This window comes from Scylla paramamosain, chromosome 9 (genome assembly GCF_035594125.1).
Source record: "Scylla paramamosain isolate STU-SP2022 chromosome 9, ASM3559412v1, whole genome shotgun sequence".
Lineage (NCBI taxonomy): Eukaryota > Metazoa > Arthropoda > Malacostraca > Decapoda > Portunidae > Scylla > Scylla paramamosain.
The window spans coordinates 3,627,501-3,647,500 of NC_087159.1; the positions used below are offsets into that span (position 1 = coordinate 3,627,501).

Here is a 20,000-nt window from a genome sequence, read left to right on the forward strand (position 1 = left end):
TCTCTCTCTCTCTCTCTCTCTAATCATATAGTCATGAGCTGTGACGACACTAAGCGAAAAAACAAAACAAAACCCAAAATGACCAAAGAGTTAATGGGATTGAGGCAATTAGGGAGAGAGAAGGGCTGCTGAAGAGAGGAGCTGACCTGAAGGGGCTGTGAGGGGAAGGTGCAAAGGGTAGAGGGAGAGAAGGAGAGGGGGGAGAGGAGAGAGTGAGGAGGAGCAGACACGAAGCAAACTGGCACTGACAAATCCACTCGGTCAGCTGTTGTTTACACTCTCCTGCCTGTGTGTGTGTGTGTGTGTGTGTGTGTGTGTTAGAGAGAGAGGGATGGTGGCAGGGGTGGCAGGGAGGGAGCAGGAGCAGGCTTAGAGTCAGGGCAGGGAAAATCGGCTTTGTCTTCGAGCTAAAGGCCTATGAATATCAGCCTATACCTCCTCCCCTACCCCCCAAAGCCTGCACTGCACCACCTCCCCTACCAGGCCTACTCGCTCACTGGTGGATAATTTAATACTGTGGGTGGTGGCTGTGGTGTGGTGGTATAGTTTCAGGTTGCTAATTAAATAAATGTGACCTCAGGTTTGTGATGGTTCTGTTTATGGTGAGATAAATTAATAGTCCCTCTGTTTATCGTGAAGTGATTGTGATTTTTTTTTTTTTGTGAGGAAGTTAAATATTTTCTAGTGTTCAGTTCAGGGTAAGTAACCTTTTGCTCTTTGCACTACTACTACTACTACTACTACTACTACTACTTATACTATTATTACTACTCTGCCTATACTACCACCACTACAATTGCAACTACTACTACCCACTCAACACACCCACACATACCCACACTCACCCAACCACATCTCCACCAACCACATCTTCCCCCCCACACACACACACAACGCAGTCACAAACACAGTCACGTTGGCTCCACGGCGGGGCAGTTACAAGTGTCAGATGTGCCGAGCAACGCGCCGTACCTGATTCATGGGTTCATTAAGCGGCGCCACGGCCTCATTAGTCTAGGCAAGTGGTGTTATCTGTCTTCTCTTGTCCAGTGGCGACTTATATTGCTGCCCCTTGACCCTCCCTTCTCCCTTGGCCGGCCAGCAGCTGTGGTGGGCGAGGGAAAGACCAAGGGAGAGAAAGGGGGGAAAGGGAGAGAATGAGAGATGGTACGGTGTGTTTGTTGTATATAGGGAAGGAGAAAGGAAGAGAAAGGGAAGAAAAGGGAAAGGAAGGGGTATGGTATGCTTGTTGGGGATGGGTTGGGAATGGGACGGGTGAAAACAATGGGGTGGTGGGAGGAGGAGGGACAGGAATGGTGATTAGTGATGGGGAGAGAAGAATGGGTAAGGGCTAGACAGGAGAGAGAGAGAGAGAGAGAGAGAGAGAGAGAGAGAGAGAGAGAGAGAGAGAGAGAGAGAGAGAGAGAGAGAGAGAGAGAGAGAGAGAGAATAACCAAATCAAGACTATGAAACTCAGGTGGGAAAAAAAAACAAAGAAGAGAAAAAGGAAAATGAAAAAAGACAGAAAAAGAAGAAGAGGAGGAGGAGAAGAACAGCAACAGCAACAGCAGGCGAGCAAGTAAGGCAACACCGGATAAAGAGTAGATAGCAGAATGATAAGTGCAATATAATAACGGAGAGGGAAAGGCGGTGGAGAGGATAAGAGGAAAAAGAAGATAGGCCTCAGTGATAAAGAAGAGAAGGAGGAGGAGGAGAAGAAACGGGAGGAGAAGGAAGCAGATGATGCACTTAAGAACGATTATTCAGAGCATTTAATTAACTATCCCAAGAGGAGGAGGAGGAGGAGGGAAGATAGTGTGATAAAGACAAATCTGATACCCTCCTGATGCTATCCACGCCGCCCTTCCCTCTCATGTGTCTTCTTCAGTAGCTGCTTCTGCCCCTTCTACAGACCACCACCACCACCACCACAACAACCACCACCAGCACTAACATTACTACCACTACTATCACCACCACCACCACCACCAGACCCACTACTACTACTACTACTGCCATTATCAACATTTACTACCACCACCAACGTTAACAATATCAGTTTGAGTACCATCACCACCACCACCACCATCACCACTACTAAAGCATCACCACCAAGTCTCTCTCATACCACGAGCATATCCAGTGACCTTCCTCAACCTTCAACATCACCACCACCACTTCTCCCCACTAAATCACATCCCGTCCTCCTTCACCACCACCACCACCGTCAATGCTACTCACTGCCAGGAAAGGAAGCGAGATAATGAGACAGAGAATAAGGAATGAAAGAATGAGAGAAAAATAATTAAAAACAACAGAAAGAAATTGTGAAATCAATAAAGAAATGAATGGATGAAAACAAAATTACCAATCGCCCCAAATAAGAAGAAGGGGAATAAAAGGATAAATAAGTGTAAGAGAAGAAAGAGAAAATAAAAATCTTGATACGCGTGAGCATATAAGGTGTTCCCAGTTCACCTTTGTGGCTTAAGGGTAGGTCACGTCTACACACACACACACACACACACACACAAGTTACGTAAGTGAACGACGATGACGAAGCAGAGAACACCTGTAATCAGACGAAAACAAGGGTGCAAGCAGGTGTTCTCCCAATCAGTGCCCCGCCCCTGCCAACCTCCAGCCCCCTCAGGAAAAGTAAATTATTGGCGCGGATTAGAAGCGACGGGACGTGGGTGAGGTACTGGTGAGGAGGAGGAGGAGGAGGAGGAGGAGGAGGAGGAGGAGGAGGAGGAGATGTAATAGGTAACAGAACGCCTCCTGTCTTGTAAAAAGGTTACCTGCTTGGGGCCACTCGTCTTTCTCACACTTTCTCAACACTAAAAGGGTGTAGTGTGCGGGCAGGTCGTGGAGACAAGAACGTTCCTTGTTTTGTCCCTCGTTCACACCTACAGGAGAAGATCTGTGCATCTTTCTTTGGTCTTCTCAAGCTGGGAATCTCTTTATATGTCAGTACGTTTTCTGTTTTTCTTATTCCCATGTTCTTCCTCACTCTCCTCCTCCTCCTCCTCCTCCTCCTCCTCAGTTATGGGTAGGTAGAGAAGAATTATAAAGAATAGCAATTTTATGTTCATGTTTACTATTCTACAGACTTAGCTACCAGTTAAAGATAGAGACAGAAAGGTGAGGAGGAGGAGGAGGAGGAGGAGGAGGAGGAGGAGGAGGAGAGTAACACAACCAAGGGAAATAAAACTAAGCAAAAAAAAAAAGAATCATGTCAACAAAACGGAACATAGATGAAGGTGGAGAAGAGGGGGGAAAGGGAGTGAGAAGGTGGAGAGGGGAAGGTAAGGAAGAAGAAAAACGGAAGCAAGAAAAAAGAGAAAGGAGGAAAGCAATCATAGGCAAGATTTTTTTAACATCATGTATTTATCTAAGTATTTTCGTTTACTCTCTCTCTCTCTCTCTCTCTCTCTCTCTCTCTCTCTCTCTCTCTCTCTCTCTCTCTCTCTCTCTCTCTCTCTCTCTCTCTCTCATATCCTAAACACTTTCCTTCCTTCATCCCTCGTACTCCCTTCCTTCCTTCCTTCCTTCCTTCCTTCCTTCCTTCCTTCCTTCCTTCCAAGCTTTCATTTTCTCATCTTTTCTTCCTCTTTCTCCTTTATTGCCTCCATAATTCCTTGCATTTCCATCTCATTACCTTCTTGGTTTCTTCACCTTCGCCTGCAGAAAGAGAAGCTGCTCAACAGACGGGGAAAAACAAACCCTCTGGTGAAGTATTTGACAAAGTGAGGGCGTGAAGGAAGAAAGAGGAGGGGAGAGGGAAGGAGAAATGATGAAAATGAGAAAAATGGAGGAGGAGGAGGAGGAGGAGGAGGAGGAGGAGGAAGAGGAGGAAGAGGGCTGGGACGCAATGTTTCCTCTCCAATGCTGTAATTTACTGGCGGTAGCTTAGTCATGATGAAGAGGAGGAGGAGGAGGAGGAGGAGGAGGAGGAGGAGGAGGAGGAGGAGGAGGAGGAGGAGGAGGAGGAGGAGGAGGAGGAGGAGGAGGTGGAGGAGAAGGAGAAAAACACCACCTCCTCCTAGGGCAACAACAAGTACAAGCCCGAAAACTAAAAGGTGGCCACATTTCTTGGGCGGAAAAACGTGGAAAAAAAAACAATGTGAAGAAAAACAAGATCAATAAAACAGATCACGTATCGCGGCCATTTAGAAGTGACTGCTGCCCTTTCCTGGAGAGAGAGAGAGAGAGAGAGAGAGAGAGAGAGAGAGAGAGAGAGAGAGAGAGAGAGAGAGAGAGAGAGAGAGAGAGAGAGAGAGAGAGAGAGAGAGAGAGAGAGGGTGGGTTGGTGAGGGTGGGTACAAAACGAAAATTCGAAAAATAAAAAATTGTACAGTTGTTTTCATCTAATTTCCATGTAGTCTGCCGTCAGTGTTTGCACGGTACTCTGCCTCCGCATTACGGCACTCCAATGTAAATGTTCCGCCTAATGGTCGCCTAAGTAATTATTCGGTAACTCGTTTATTATCATCACACACACACACACACAAACAGGGAAGGGACCAGCACCACCACACTCTCTGCATGCCGTGTAGCTGCAGAGGGCGGGAGTAAGTGCAGAACAAACTTGTGAACTTGATGCCTCGCTACTGATGCCTGACGAGAACTTGCAGGACAGTCATCAGCGGCATAGATATCTGTGTAAATACTGTGAAGACCCTTAGTGCACACGGAAGCGTCCTCGCCACCACGCAGCACGAGACGCCATCGTGAGGTCCCTTATCATTCAACAATCAGTCCTATCCTTAATTAACTTCCACGTCTGGTGTTCCTGCGTGACTCTCCCTCCCTCCCCGCAAACACGCCGCTGTGTAACCGGCAGTCGCGGCGCCAGGAATTAATTATTCAATCGTCCCCGCCGCGCCCTGAGGAACCCCGCGGCGACGACGACCCTATCACCACCACCACCACCACCACCACTACCACCACCACCACGCCAGGGGACAGAACACGCCGAGGGGGCCAGACACGCAGACACCACGCCCTTGGGAACACGTCCTTACCTCTCTCTCTCTCTCTCTCTCTCTCTCTCTCTCTCTCTCTCTCTCTCTCTCTCTACACACACACAAATTACGATTTCCGACTGAACGATATAGCAGTGGTGATGGTGGTGGTGGTGGTGAGGGGATGGGGAGAAGAGCATAGTTAAAGAGGATCGGATATCAATAGCTCCTCTCAATCTCCCATACACGGAGTTGTCTGTGAGATCTGAATCCCCTTAGCATACACCGCAATCCTGCTCCTCCTCCAACGCGTCCCCTTCCACCTTCTGCAGTGACGCCGGCAGGTAAGTGGGCAGGTGAGGAGCGAAAGGATTAGTTATGAACTCTCTCTCTCTCTCTCTCTCTCTCTCTCTCTCTCTCTCTCTCTCTCTCTCTCTCTCTCTCTCTCTCTCTCTCTCTCTCTCTCTCTCTCTCTCTCTCTCATGAAATCCTGTATGTTCTCTTTCCCTTTCTCATCCTTTTCCCTTTCATCATTACTGCCTTTTCCTCCTTCTCCTCCTCCTCCTCCTCCTCCCCCTCTTCTTACATCCTCTTACATTATTAACACCCATAACTTCACCTGCAGTCGTTAGTATCACAAACACCTGGACACACACACACGCACGCACACACACACACACCTGGGAGAATGCTACAGGTCTCCCTTCGCTCTTTGAAGTCACCCCTTTGCATTAACACCTGCTCCTTTCATCCTGCCTTTCTAATACAAGTTAAGTAATACCTCCAGCTGATTATTCCCTATTAATGATAACTGGTACCTTTGCCCTTTTCATCATATTTTTTTTTTTTCGTGCATTACAGGTGAAGGTGTGTAAAGTTGTAATTTATATTGAAGTTTGAGGTTATTGGTTTTATTTCATGCATTTCAGGAACAGAGGTCGTGAATTTTCTGTGTCTGACCTTGAGTTTTGATTAATTGTTTCCCTTACCTCTTTAATTACTGATAACAAGATAACACTTACTTATACTTGAGTGACACTTTTTTTTATCATGTAAGAGGGACGCCGAAACAGGTTAACAAAAATTATAATATAAAAAAAAGCCATTCCCTAAAGAAGAAGAAGAGCAGAAATAAAGTTATAGATACTGAAAGGTTTGGATTGCTTCATTCACTCCTTGTGTTATCAATGTCTTTCAGAATTACGATACTGCAAATTTCCACCATAACATATTGAAAGGTTTGCATTGCTTCATTCACTCCTTGTGTTATCAATGTCTTTCAGAATTACGATACTGCAAATTTCCACCATAACATTTTGCTAAGGTTCAAGACACGGTGGGAATCAAGGGGTTAAATGACTGACTGACTGACTGACTGACTGAGTGACTGACCAACTAACTGTCTGACTAACAACTGACTGAATGACTGATATGATTGGCTGGCGGTATCCATTTGCTTCATCTTCAACCCTTTACTCTTTATCAGTGTTAAAAATTATAGCAACCTGAAGGAAGACGCAGCACCTCTCGTCTTGACCTTCACTCTCACCAGCTTATTAGTGATGCTTGCGAGGCACCAATGTAGCCTGGAGTCTCTGTAAGGTGCCTGTATTATCAGTGATGCTTGACGGGCACCAGTACAGCCAGTAGATCGGGTTTGATTTCGTTATCATATTCATTAATCAATTATTTATTTACTCATCTATGTGATTTATTCAGTTTATCAGTTTATTCAATGTGTGTGTGTGTGTGTGTGTGTGTGTGTGTGTGTGTGTGTGTGTGTGTGTGTGTGTGTGTGTGTGTGTGTGTGTGTGTGTGTGTGTGTGTGTGTAAATTTTGTCACTTCTTACTATACGAGTACACAGCACAATTTTCACAGCTTCACTAACTTCACCTTAACAACTGCACGATTCACCAACACTGGATGAGTCACACTGCACTTGTTACTCCCTCGGCTGAAGACATACTAAGCTGCGGCACTGCATTCATCCATTCATTCATTCATTCATTCCCAGGTGATGTAGTACAGGCAAACACCACCACCACCAACAACAACAACAACAACACCAGCACCCTGAGCGAGAGAGCGAGAGTGAGTGAGCCAGACAGCCAGACAGCCAGACAGACAGAACAAAGACAAGCACATCCAAGCTTGCATGACACACGAGACACGTTCACTCCAGGAATCTCAAACCACAAACCAATAACAAAAACAAACAAACACTGGGCTCCTTACGCCGCCACAATTACGTCCTGACTTATTGGAGGTGATCCGGTTATGAATTTGTATTAAGGACTACTGCATCCGAATTTTTTACTGATGTTATTAAGGCCATGATAATAAATATAGCCTGGGGGAAATAGATTATGTCTAGCACGCCTCTGAACGTTGGTATAAGTAAATAAAGTTGAATTTAGACGCCTTTTTTACCATTTGTATTAAGGAGTATAGCATCAGTTTTTTGCGTCGAGGTTATTAAAGTTACGAGAGTAAATACAGCCTGTGGGAAGGTTAGGCGAGTCCCACACGCCTCTGGGAACCTTGATGTAAGTAAATGAAGTCAAATTTACAAGCCTCCTTTAGCATTTAATCCGCGACCATCAGGCAAACAACTCCCGTGGTAACGATATTGATTCCTTTGGTGTAATACCGCCAGAGTGAGTTACGCTTCCTCCACGCCACTCGCTGAAGACAACCCTGCGCGCCACAAAAAGGTTAATGCCGCCGTGAACTTGCTGATATATTGACAGGCATGCGGGGCGCGCCATGAGGTGAGGCATCAAACCCGTTTAGGAACACCGGGAACTTACTCTTGCGTTTTATCTTATATAAATGGAGATCGGCACAGAGACTTATGAAAAAACAAGAGTAGTAGTAGAGATAAAATTTGGTAGCTGGTGGCGTTCCATAAAGAAAGCCGAGACATCCTAATTCAATTTCCACTAATAAAGATATTATGAAGGCTGCCTTTATCAACTCTCGTACATCCCAGAGGTGAAAACTGGATGCTTGCTGCTTATAGGAGGCCGCACGGAGGAAAGGGAGAAAGGGGAATGAACATTTGCAATAATAAGACAGAGAAGGAAAGCAGGAGGACTTGCACCAGTAACTTTTAAAGCTGAGCCGGTCTGGTAACGACTTAAAATATACAAAATCCAGACAAGATGAAATTTACAAGGATTTATAATTCTCTAGACTGAGGCAAATGATGGGGAAAGAAGCTGCAGGCGAGCCTCGTCTGGTCTTCACTTATATAACATTATAATATGCATTAAACTAATGTACAGGGGGGTGAAGGAGGCAGCTGAAGGTCGCCACCCCACGCAGGAATGGAGATACACGTATGAGTAAGTCCTGTATTCCATCACATTTAAAAACTCAGCACTAACACCAAAACCAAATTGCACAAAAGAACTAGCTTTCTTCTTTAGAGTCCTCACCTCCTGCCATCTCGTCCTGCCATCAGTCCAGCACCGTTCAGTAAAGTTTCAATGTCCTTGAAACTTCATCAGGAAGTTTCTCGACTTGGGATCTAAACTATACACTTATGTTTGTGCAGTGACACAGGAAATCTAACTTAAGTGGTGACTGATTGACTGTTGCCTCTCTAGAAAGCGAAAAATACACACACACAAACCGTTTACGCACACAATATACCTTAAAACGCACAAATAACACACAAAAAACAACAGCAACACACACACACACACACACACACACACACACACACACACACACACACACACACACACACACACCCTCCACAACCTTAACGTTCTGCGTAATCTTCGTGCTATGAGAGAGAAAATAAAAAGAAAAATTTGTAGCCCACAGCAACACGATCCCCACAAATCAAAAGTAACCTTCCCGCGTCCAGTTTTCACCCCTTAGTCAGAGTCGCATGGCAGCCCCGCCTCGTGCCGCCCTTATCACCCCGCCACGCACTCCACACCCTCACCCCGCACCCCCGCCAGGATAATACGGGGAAAAAAGGCTGGCATGCAGGAAAGGAAGATTAGAGGTAGGGTTAAAATCTACTACTTTAATGCTGCTGTTAATTTTTTGGCTACTAATACAGCTGTTATTTCTGCTGCTTTTGCGACTACTACTGTTACTTGTCTACTACTACTACTACTACTACTACTACGAATGCCCTATAATATTTCAACTGAAATTACAATAGCAGTAACAGCAATAAAAATAAATATTGCTGTTGTTACTTTACTACTACTACTACTACTACTACTACTACTTCTACTACTACTACTACTACCACCACCAAATGGGACATCCCTAGACAAAAGGACAATGCTACCTACAAGGGCAATCTAGAACAATAACTACTACTACTACAATTGCTACTATCAAACCAGCTACCACTGCTACTATTATTACAACCACAACCACATTAGCAACCACTCCCTCACACACACACACACACACACACACACACACACACGGCACATCATACATAGGTTTTCATTATTACTGTTATTATTGTTATTATTATTATTATTAGTAGTAGTAGTAGTAGTAGTAGCAGTATTATTATTATTACTATTATTATTATTATTATTATTATTATTATTATTATTATTACTATTATTATCACCATCATTATTTTATCCGTTTAGTGTTGATGTAAAAACAATTGAGTTAGTGCAGGTGGCGCCGGGGGAGGCGGCAGAGTTAAGGTAGTTAGGCGGACGAGCTTAAAAGTCAACAGCGATAACGTGATTACTCGCATAGTAATTATGTGATATTAGTCTGTTACACGAATTTCCTCGCCCGCTGAAAGGTGGTGCAGGTGTGTGTGTGTGTGTGTGTGTGTGTGTGTGTGTGTGTGTGTGTGTGTGTGTGTGTGTGTGTGTGTGTCAGTGAGTGAGGGCGTGGGGGGAGTAGGGTGCTTTTTTGGGGGAAAAGGATGAACAGTAGAGAGGAACGCATGCTTGGAGAGGGTGTTGTTGTTGTTGTTGTTGTTGTTGTTGTTGTTGTTGTTGTTGTTGTTGTGGTGGTGGTGGTGGTGGTGGTGGTGGTGGATCAGTGTTCATAAGACTAAATAATAATAATAATCATAAAATTATCATCAGTATCACTAACGACAGATATATCAATAGTAGTAGTAGTAGTAGTAGTAGTAGTAGTAGTAATAGTACCAATATCGTTATTACCATCATCATTATAATTGTTGGCGGTGGAGGTGGCTTAGGACTGGAATTCTGGGTGGGTGATCAATTATTGTTACAGAGGGAAGGGTGCCAGCGGTGGGGGTGGGAGACGGGAAGGAGTTGGCAACGGAACCACAGGGCAGAAGATTGTGGTGGTGGTGGTGGTGGTGGTGAGTGGAAGAGGGCAGAATGGAAGCAGTGATGAACGGTGTGGAGGAGGAAGAAGGTTGGTGGTGGCAGATGTGGAGGGTGATGAGACTGAATGGTGGTGACAACAGGGAGACGATGTAAGAGTTAGCCAGTATTCACCATCTTTCTTCCCTTTCACTACGAAACTCTGGAACTCCCTGCCTGTTTCAGTACTTCCCCCTTCCTATGAATGAATTCTTTCAAGAGGGAGGTCTCAAGATACTTCTCCAACTTCGGATAATCCTTTTGTCCCTTCTTCTTGAGGGACTGGCACCTCAGTGGAACTTTTTCCATACAAATTTTGTTGCCCTTTTCCAGTACCCCTCTAACATAAAGAACACGTGACACGCCCCCCCCCACCCCCCGCAGAAGCTGTGACCCTGGGCGGACAGAATCTTTGGAAGCCGGAACACTGCCTGGCACAGCTCCCGAGTGCTGGCAGGGATTTCACCAACAGGCAGGGTTTTGACAAATTTCATAATCAAAACTTGGAGTCGTAACAAGTTCATTTGGCGCTGGAGTTGGCAGGGTCACTGAGGGCTGGCTGGCGGGATCCTTGGCTGTGCTTCACGGCAGGGCTTCAAAAGGAGGCAGAAGAGCAAGCAAAGACTTCTTGAGATGGCAGGGTATCCAAGAAGGGTTTCCTAAAGGTATCAGAATCTCAGAATTCCCTACAGGTGGCAGGGATCCTTACAGATTGAAGGGTTCCCCACATGGGAGGGTTGCCAAGGAGTGCCGGGGCGCCTCAGCAGCTGGGGGCGGACGGAAGGGGGGCGGCGGGGGGCGGTGCGCTGGCAGTCATCACGGTCTGGGCCGCCATTAAGGAGAACTCAGCTCGGGAACCTTTTCGGCCGAACGGAATGTGTGTGTCACGCTCGGGTTGACCGATTTAATTGCATTAATATTCATGCTTCCTCCACCTCCCCTTCCCCGCCTTCTGCGGCCCTCCTTCCGCCCCTACCCTTCCTTCGCCGCCCCTATGCTACCCTCTCTCTCCCTCTCCCAGATCTTTCCTCCTGCCTGCCTACTCCATTATTCCCTCTGTTTCCTCCTGCTCCTCTGTCTGTGGATCTTCCCCTTAAACGTCCTTCATTTCGTCTCTTTGTGGCGTTTCCTTCCTTCATTTCCCTCCCCCGTGCCAGGCACCACCTCGTGATAATGGCTGACCTTCGCTGAAATTCTAATGTTTTCCCCTCATTCTATTCTCTCACCTTCCTGCGTTTTCCTCCTCTAATATCTTTCCCTGTTTATATCGCTACTATTACTATTACTACTCTTTTAATGTTCGCATTTTCTTATTACTACTATTACTACTACTACTTCTATCTCGTCCAATCACCAATATCACCAACAGCTCGTTCTTCTCTTTCTCTCTCTTCCTCCTTCATTTTCTAATCTTCTCCTTCGTCTACTCCTCCAATACCTTACCCTCCCTCCCTCCTCCTCCTCCACCTCCTCTTCCTCCTCCGCGACCTCCCATTAAAAAGTCACCTGAATCGAAGCCTTTCACACATCCATCTTGCAATTAACTACAAGCCGAATGGAAGTCCCCGGGGATGATCTTTCTTCCTTTCCTTTTTCCACACTTTTTTTTCTTTACCTCCTACTCCTTCTCCTCCTTTTCCACACTTTCTTTCTTCTCATCCTCTTCCTCCTTTTCTTCTTTCACATTTTCTTCCTTCTCCTCCTCCACCCCTTTCTCTTCCTTTACTTTTTCCACACTTTCTTCCTTCTCTTTCTACTTCTCCTCCTTTTCCTTCTTCTCCTTCTCTACTTTTTTCCCTTCTGCTCTCTCTTCACTTCCATCTATCTTTCTTTCGTCATATCAATTCTTTCTCTTTAGTCTTGTTAACCTTTTTTTTTTTTTGGCGTTATTTGGTATTATTTAATTCTCTCTCTCTCTCTCTCTCTCTCTCTCTCTCTCTCTCTCTCTCTCTCTCTCTCTCTCTCTCTCTCTCTCTCTCTCTCTCTCTCTCTCTCTGACTCCCCAGTTTTATGAAGGATAAGGATTTAGTAATTACAGTTCCATTAAGGGAGTGTCTCTGGCGGTGTGTAGTCTGTCGCCACGATGACAGCAAAGGCAACACGTGACCCAACACTTTATGAGTAAACGCTGAGCAATATAAGTAGATTGATTGGTAAAGATAGATTGTTTACTGGCCACATATTCCTGATGTACAATGTGGGTACTGTTAAAACTGCAATAATAAAGAAATACATTAATAAAAACTCATTTGTAATTGTAGTCCCTTGGAAACACGGAATCCTGGGGCTGGTAACTGAAGCACATGACACCCGAGGGAAGGCGCCGGATGCTGTGTGTGCTGGTAAGGGCCTCCCCGATGCCCCGATGCACAAGTTTATTGCTTACTCTTCATATGGGAACGTGAGGGAGAATCATTCGTGTAGGTTTGAATGTTTGAAACTTTATCTTGTGAGTGTTCTATGTGATTGAGTTGTGTAAAAAGGTTGCTCGTTTGGTTGTTAGGTCTTATTTATTCATTTTGTTTATTTATATATTCAATCTATCTATCTATATCTATTATTACGGTTTTTTTTCTGGTTTTCTATTGAAGGAGTTTTAGTAAGCAGGAGTTTACAAGTATCTCCTTTTTAAACATTTTAGAGCGTCAGTTAGCCTAGATTTGTTATTTCTTTCTTTCTTTCTTTTCTAACTACTTAGTGCTCTTTGCCAGCCTCCGTCACACTTAAAATGCAAAACAAATCTGAATTACACCTCGACGCCCAACACGGCGTCGTGCGTAAAGAATCCCATGATGTACACCCGCCTGTGCTGCGTCTCTTACACTCCGCACCGTGCTCCCAAACGTTTCGGTGTCTTACCTGGAATACTTTTAAAAGGCTCTAGTGGAACTTAATCGGATTTTCAAGAGCAAGTTCATGATTCTAGTGATGGTCTAATAAGAAAAATAAAAAAAGGAGAGCCAGACTGATCATCTCTAACATTTTCAAAATAGTCTTTACGAAACCCCAAAGCTTTTACGAATACCTGCCCCTTCATGCCCCTTATGTTCAGTCCATGACATCACGAAGTCTCTTAAACTTAGAACCAGAAACATGATCCACAACCTATCCTGGGGGGCCTCCAGCAGCACCTCAGCAGCGGCATCTCCACGGACACGAGGAACGCACGCTGTGGGAGGAATAAGAAATTAGTCTTGCATCTAAGGATTAAGTAACGCACGTGATATCATGAAAATCAAACTGAACAAACTCATTACAAACTACCATAGTAATAACTGTGATTTTCTACAAGATGCAAAAGGAACTCTAATGAACACTTGTCTCTTAACAATCTTAATCATTCCCTTGAACTAAAACATTGTGCAGGTAACAGAAATACTGTAAAGAGGCACCACCGTTACCCTTCTCGCCTCTAACTGTCCAATCCCAGTCTTTCCTTCGGTACAAACAGATTCCAGTCACACGCACATACTTCCAAGACAGAGACCAAGGCGATCCACACCACAACAATAAAAGGGTTAATTAATGGAAATGGATGGTACGTGGATATAGGCAGGCATGTTATATACTCAGGATTACCAAGTGTAGACCTACTGGCTTCTTAGAACTCCATTAATGTTCTTATACTCTTATATGCCTGGAGTGTGAGGGCACGTACACACTTGCACCCACTTGAGAAAAGCCCACCGCTGTCCTTCTCGCCTTCTGAGGACACCGCTGCACTACAAACACTGAACACAAAGCCGCCGCCTTCAGTTCACCCTTCAGTACCCAGCGCCGGGAGGGAGGGTCGCCGGAATGTCAATGATAAGCATCAGGGAAACACAGCTGACCGTGAGAGAGATTACGCGCCCGCTTAACATTCGCAGAGAGTTTTTAAAATTTGGATGGTAATAAATTGAGTTGCCTTTGAGTTTTACCTTCTGAAATCTAATAACCAAGATTAAGATCGAACTGTCTTGCCATTCTTTTGCTGCATTTCCTTGACTTTTCACCGCTAAATTAGTATTTTGTAAATAGCTTAACATTTTACTAGATTTCAAATATTTTTCGACTTTTCTACAACAGAGTACTACTTCTTACTGCAGTCTAGTATTTCTACTATTTTAATACCATATTATATTATCATCACTTTCTACTAGTTTATTACATGATTGTTAATTTGCTGTCATATTACTGTTTTTTTTTTTTTTTGTGGCATTATTACAAGCAATGTTCAAAAAGATTACTATAATTTCACTGTTTCTTCTACGAGCCTACAGTTCCACTACCCAATTATTATTTTCAAGAATTTTATTGCAAGCATATAATTTCACCACGTTACTATTACTTTCAACAACTTTATTATAAATGTATTAGTTTTCATCCTGTACCATTTATTCCCCTCTTATATTACGATTTTATTATAACATTACTATTTACACTAACATTTATTTATCCTCGAAGTTATTCCAGAAAATTATTCCTGTGCTGTAATGCTTTAACAAATTTAGGGAGCATAATTTAAAAAACGCTAATTAATTACCTCCATAAGATGCAGGTGTGTAAGGTGTGCATGTACGTACGAAGCAGGTGTTTACTCAGGTGTGAATATTTGGGGATAATCTTGTCATCTTATTTATGGCGTGAAGTCGTGTGTGTGTGTGTGTGTGTGTGTGTGTGTGTGTGTGTGTGTGTGTGTGTGTGTGTGTGTGTGTGTGTGTGTGTGTGTGTGTGTGTGTGTGTGTGTGTGTGTGAGAAAGTGTGAAGTCTCTCTCTCTCTCTCTCTCTCTCTCTCTCTCTCTCTCTCTCTCTCTCTCTCTCTCTCTCTCTCTCTCTCTCTCTCTCTCTCTCTCTCTCTCTCTCTCTCTCTCTCTCTCTCTCTCTCTCTCTCTCTCCTTCCATCACGTGCAGCTACTTACTTCACCTTTATTTATACCTCCTTCCATCCCCGCCTTCCTCCCTCCAGCCTCGTTCATATTCCACTCACTCCACCCATTCTCCTCACATTCCACCTCCTCCTTCCCTCCCTCCCACCATTACCGCGAGAGAGAGAGAGAGAGAGAGAGAGAGAGAGAGAGAGAGAGAGAGAGAGAGAGAGAGAGAGAGAGAGAGAGAGAGAGAGAGAGAGAGAGAGAGAGCTAACTTAACTAACCCATAACACTCGCAATAAACAGTAGAAGCAAATAAAAGTAATAAACATAAATTTAATACCTTACCTTGCCATTTTTTTTTTTAGTCTAGAGGAAGGAAGAGAGAGAGAGAGAGAGAGAGAGAGAGAGAGAGAGAGAGAGAGAGAGAGAGAGAGAGAGAGAGAGAGAGAGAGAGAGAGAGAGAGAGAGAGAGAGAGAGAGGGACAGATAAAGAGAGGAGAGAAAAAATCAGAAAAAATAAGAAACGGTCATGCGGGATGGAGGAAAAGGAGAAGCCAAAAGGGAGAGGGAGATAAAGGGAGATGAGGGAGATGAGGGCGATTAAAAGGAGAGGGAAGAGGAAGGGGAGATCCTGGGATGGTGGATGGATGGGAGAGATAAGAGGAAGAGGAAGGAAAATGAGGAGGAAGATGGATGATAATTGGAATACAGATGAGAACTGGTTAACGGGTATTAGTGACGGGGAGAGGAGGACGGTGAAGCAGGGAAACAGAGAGAGAGAGAGAGAGAGAGAGAGAGAGAGAGAGAGAGAGACAGAATGAGAAAGATAGAGAGGTGAGGGGAAAGAAGAGTAAGACATTCGATGATAAAGTACGCAAGATACATAGCAGAAGAGGAGGATAAAGGGGATTAAGAAGGAATGCCTACAAGAGGACAAAGACACAAGAGGGTAACAGATAAAGAAAAGAATCCATAGTTTAATATTTTTCAGGGCCTTGGAAAATAGTCGAGGCGAGAAAGCAAAGCGTTTTCGAATCCGGGCCAGCATCCTACACGTCCCTTCTCTTCATCTGCGATCTCGAGGCATGGGCATGACGGCAAGGGCACGTCAACACACTAGTCGAGGCCACCCTGCCCTTTGTCCTCGAGGGGTAAAGGGGACGGGAAGAGGGTGTTATTTAGGAGGGGTTGAGGAGGGTGGGTGCAGGGGGGAGGGAGGGGGAAGGAAGCGAGGCCGTGCTGTGTAATAAACTAAATTGCAACTTCTTGAAATTCGCTCCAGTTAATCAGGGTAATGAAAATTCAACCACGCCATGCCTCGCTACTCTCTCTCTCTCTCTCTCTCTCTCTCTCTCTCTCTCTCTCTCTCTCTCTCTCTCTCTCTCTCTCTCTCTCTACCACATGGTTGTCCCTATTCCTGCAATGTTCTGTCCTGTCCTGTCCTGTCCTCTCCCAGTCCTGCCCCGCCCCTCTCCCTGTCCTGCCCCGCCCCTCTTCTAGTCCTGCCCCGCCCCTCTCCCAGTCCTGCCTCGCCCCTTTCTCAGTCCTCCCCCTCTCCCTGTCCTGTCCCACTCCTCTCCCAGTCCTGCCCCGCCCCTTTCCTAGTCATGCCCCGCCCCTCTCCCAGTCCTGCCACGCCCCTGTCCCAGTCCTGCCCCGCCCCTGTCCCAGTCCTGCCCCGCCCCTCTCCCAGTTCTGCCCCCCCACCACACCTCAAGTAAAACCCCAAGAAAGACTACGTTCATGATAACTTCTCAACTTTCCCTAATTATTTGTTTTCTTTTTTCTTTATACGATGTAAAAAATATTTGACTTAAAGTTGAATGAGTGAAATATCTTTTCTTTCCTCATTCCTTTCCAACCCTCGCCCCACCACCCACCCACGCGCCGTCCAGCCACCTTCTCCCCGCCCCCCCGCACGTCGGAGTCAAAAGCATCAGGCCCCGGCATTCATAAACTGTCGAAGCCACAGAGAAGTCGTTGGCTTCGATTCAAAACCCGCGACAAATAGCATCAAATCCCTTTCGTTTCTTATCTTTATCCTTCCTCCTCCTCCTCCTCCTCCTCCTACTGTACCTCTCCTTCTTCCTCACTCTCTCCCTCGTTCGTTCGTTCGTTCGTTCGTTCCCTTCTTACTTTCTCTGTTTTTTTTTTTCTCTTTCTCATTCTTCCCTCCCTAAGGCTACGTTTGCAGTTTGTCCTCCTCCTCCTCCTCCTCGTCGTCGTCGCTGTCGTCCTCCTCCTCCTCCTCCTCCTCTTCCTCCTCGTCTCTTTCTCCAAGTTGATGTTTCGTGTCGGTTGATAAATTAATGATTCCGGATTAATTGGTTTTAGAGTCTCTCCGAACTTTGCAATGGAGGAGGAGGAGGAGGAGGAGGAGGAAAAGGAGGAGGAGGGAGAAGCCAGGAACGATGAATGAAAACAAAGATGAGGAAAAGGACGAGGACGACAATGACGAAAAGGAGGAGGAGGAGGAGGAGGAAGAGGAGAACAGAGATAATAAAACCAAAAAATGAAAATAGCAAGAGAGCAAACACAGAAACAATCTCTCTCTCTCTCTCTCTCTCTCTCTCTCTCTCTCTCTCTCTCTCTCTCTCTCTCTCTCTCTCTCTCTCTCTCTCTCTCTCTCTCTGCCGGTCTACAGTCACAAAATGGACCACAAAATAATGCAGTAATATCGGTGTTATAGCCGCCAGCTGCCTCCACGCTCTCGTTATGGCGCCGCCCGTGACCAGCTGCGGCGCCTCCCGTTACCCAATCTGTTATTAGAGCCCATCACTCGCCGCCCTTCCTTTCCCTTCCTCCCTTCTCTCTACATATGGGGTTCTACAGTGCTGGTGGTTGCTCCTTTGGTCTTTTCTTTATTTCTTTTTTCTTTTTGTTTTTTTTTATTTGTTCAGATTTTTTTCTCGGTTTCGTTTTCTATTTTTTTTGTATGTTTGGAGATGAAAAGATATAAATGTTTGGTTGTTTTATTCTTTCCTTCTTTCTCTATCCCTCTTTCTTTCCTTCTTTCTTTCTTTCTTTCTTTCTTTCTTTCTTTTTTTCTTCGTTTTTTTTATTTATACTTAACTTTTTATTATTTTATTTGTATTTTTTTTCATGTGTATATTTTTTATCAATTCTTTCATCCTGATTTTATTTTTCACTTTCTTTTTTTTTTAGCTTTTATCTTCTTTATTTGCTCTTCCTGTTTTTTTTCTTTTTATCTTCCATCTTCTCTTCGTTTGTTCTGCAGTTTATATATAATTCTTTTTTTTATCTTTCTCCTTCATTCCGTTTGTTGTTTTATTTTTCATCTTTAATATGTTTGCTTTATTTCTCTCTTCAATTTGTGTTTGCTGTATTTGTTTTATATTTCATCTTTATTTATGTTCTTTTCTTTTCTTCCATCTTTACTCTTCACTACTTATTTCATTTTCTTTTCTTGCTATCTTTCATCTCCAGTCTATGTTTTCAATGTTTATTCTTATCTCTCTCTCTCTCTCTCTCTCTCTCTCTCTCTCTCTCTCTCTCTCTCTCTCTCTCTCTCTCTCTCTCTCTCTCTCTCTCCTCGATCTTTCAACAACATCGTCTCTCTTCTTTTTAAATCCTCCTTCCCTTTTGCTTGTTCTACTGTCTTTAATTGGCGTCTCCTCCCTCGCTCTTTCTTTTTCTCACATTTAGTATGTCATTCCTCTCTCTATCTATTTGTTTTATCCTTTCTACTTCACCGCTGTTTCTTTGTTTATTTTGCATTGTCTTCTTTTCTCTACCGTTTCATATCTCAACGCTATTTCTCCATCTCATTTTTTTCTCATTATTAGCTTCTCTACATTCCTTTTATTCATTTTTCTTTTTTTTTTTTTTACTTCTTCGTTACTTCTTGCAGTGTCTCATTTCGCTTCTTCAGCTCTGTCTTCTTTGTTCCATCTCTCATTCCTCATTTCTTATTAATACCTCGACTCTCCTCGTCCATATTTCACCTCCTCATTACCCTTCCTGCAGGTTTTATGTGCACTGTCTGGCCTGCACGGTACACCTCGCTACGTTTCCCCCGCCAGCCGTACCATAAAACCAAGGGCAGATGGTTCAGTTGTGGTTGCAAGTAGATTAAACCCACCACTGTACTCACTTCTACTGTTTAGCGCATTTCCTTAAGTCTATTTTCTCTAATCTGTTGATGTTCTCCTTATTAAACATGGGAATAGGAGGTTGAAAGAAAGAGGAGGATGGAATTTGATGTCAAGTTAGGAAATATGCATAGCGGGAGACGAGGATGAAAATAATAATGAGAAGGTTGTCGGAAAATAATTTTGTCCTGTAAAAAAAAATGCGGAGTCTGATTGCATTGTCTTCGTTATTACTACTATTATTATTACGATCTCAATTAAATGTCTAGCTGATATTTTTTATCAAGTTATTGCATGTTATCTGAGTTAGTCCCCTCAGCGCATCTCTATTCATCTTATCAATTCACGAACCACCTTCCTCGCTTCCACCTGCTGGCCGCTCATCAGTCAGGTGTTCCCCCCGGCCAGGTATGCAGAGTGTTCCCACCTGCCTCATCACCTGCTGTCGTTCCCTAAACACACCTGTCCTTATCTTGTGGCGCTTTTAATTTCTCCTGTTATCATCATCTTCTGCTTCATTTTCCTCCTCATCCTCTTACTCATCTCACCCTTCCTTCTCCTCCTCCTCTGTTTACTACTACTACTACTATTATTATACTGTTACCGCTACCACTATTGCTACTACTGTTACACACACACACAAACACACACACGGCTTCCATCGATTTCTCACACCAAATTAATGAAAAAGAAAAAGAAAAAAAACAGCACAATGAGTCTTACTG

The 20,000-nt window shown here is 44.4% G+C and overlaps 1 long non-coding RNA gene across 4 annotated transcripts in view; it reads right to left on the minus strand.

Annotated features, from left to right (window-relative positions):
• LOC135103406 (uncharacterized) overlaps nt 1–20,000 on the minus strand; it is a 180,973-nt gene that overhangs the window by 117,329 nt on the left and 43,644 nt on the right. For all 4 annotated transcript variants that reach the window (XR_010270034.1, XR_010270033.1, XR_010270036.1 and 1 more), the window contains exon 2: nt 13,336–13,479. This is a non-coding gene — a long non-coding RNA (uncharacterized LOC135103406). The remainder of the gene's footprint in view (nt 1–13,335; nt 13,480–20,000) is intronic.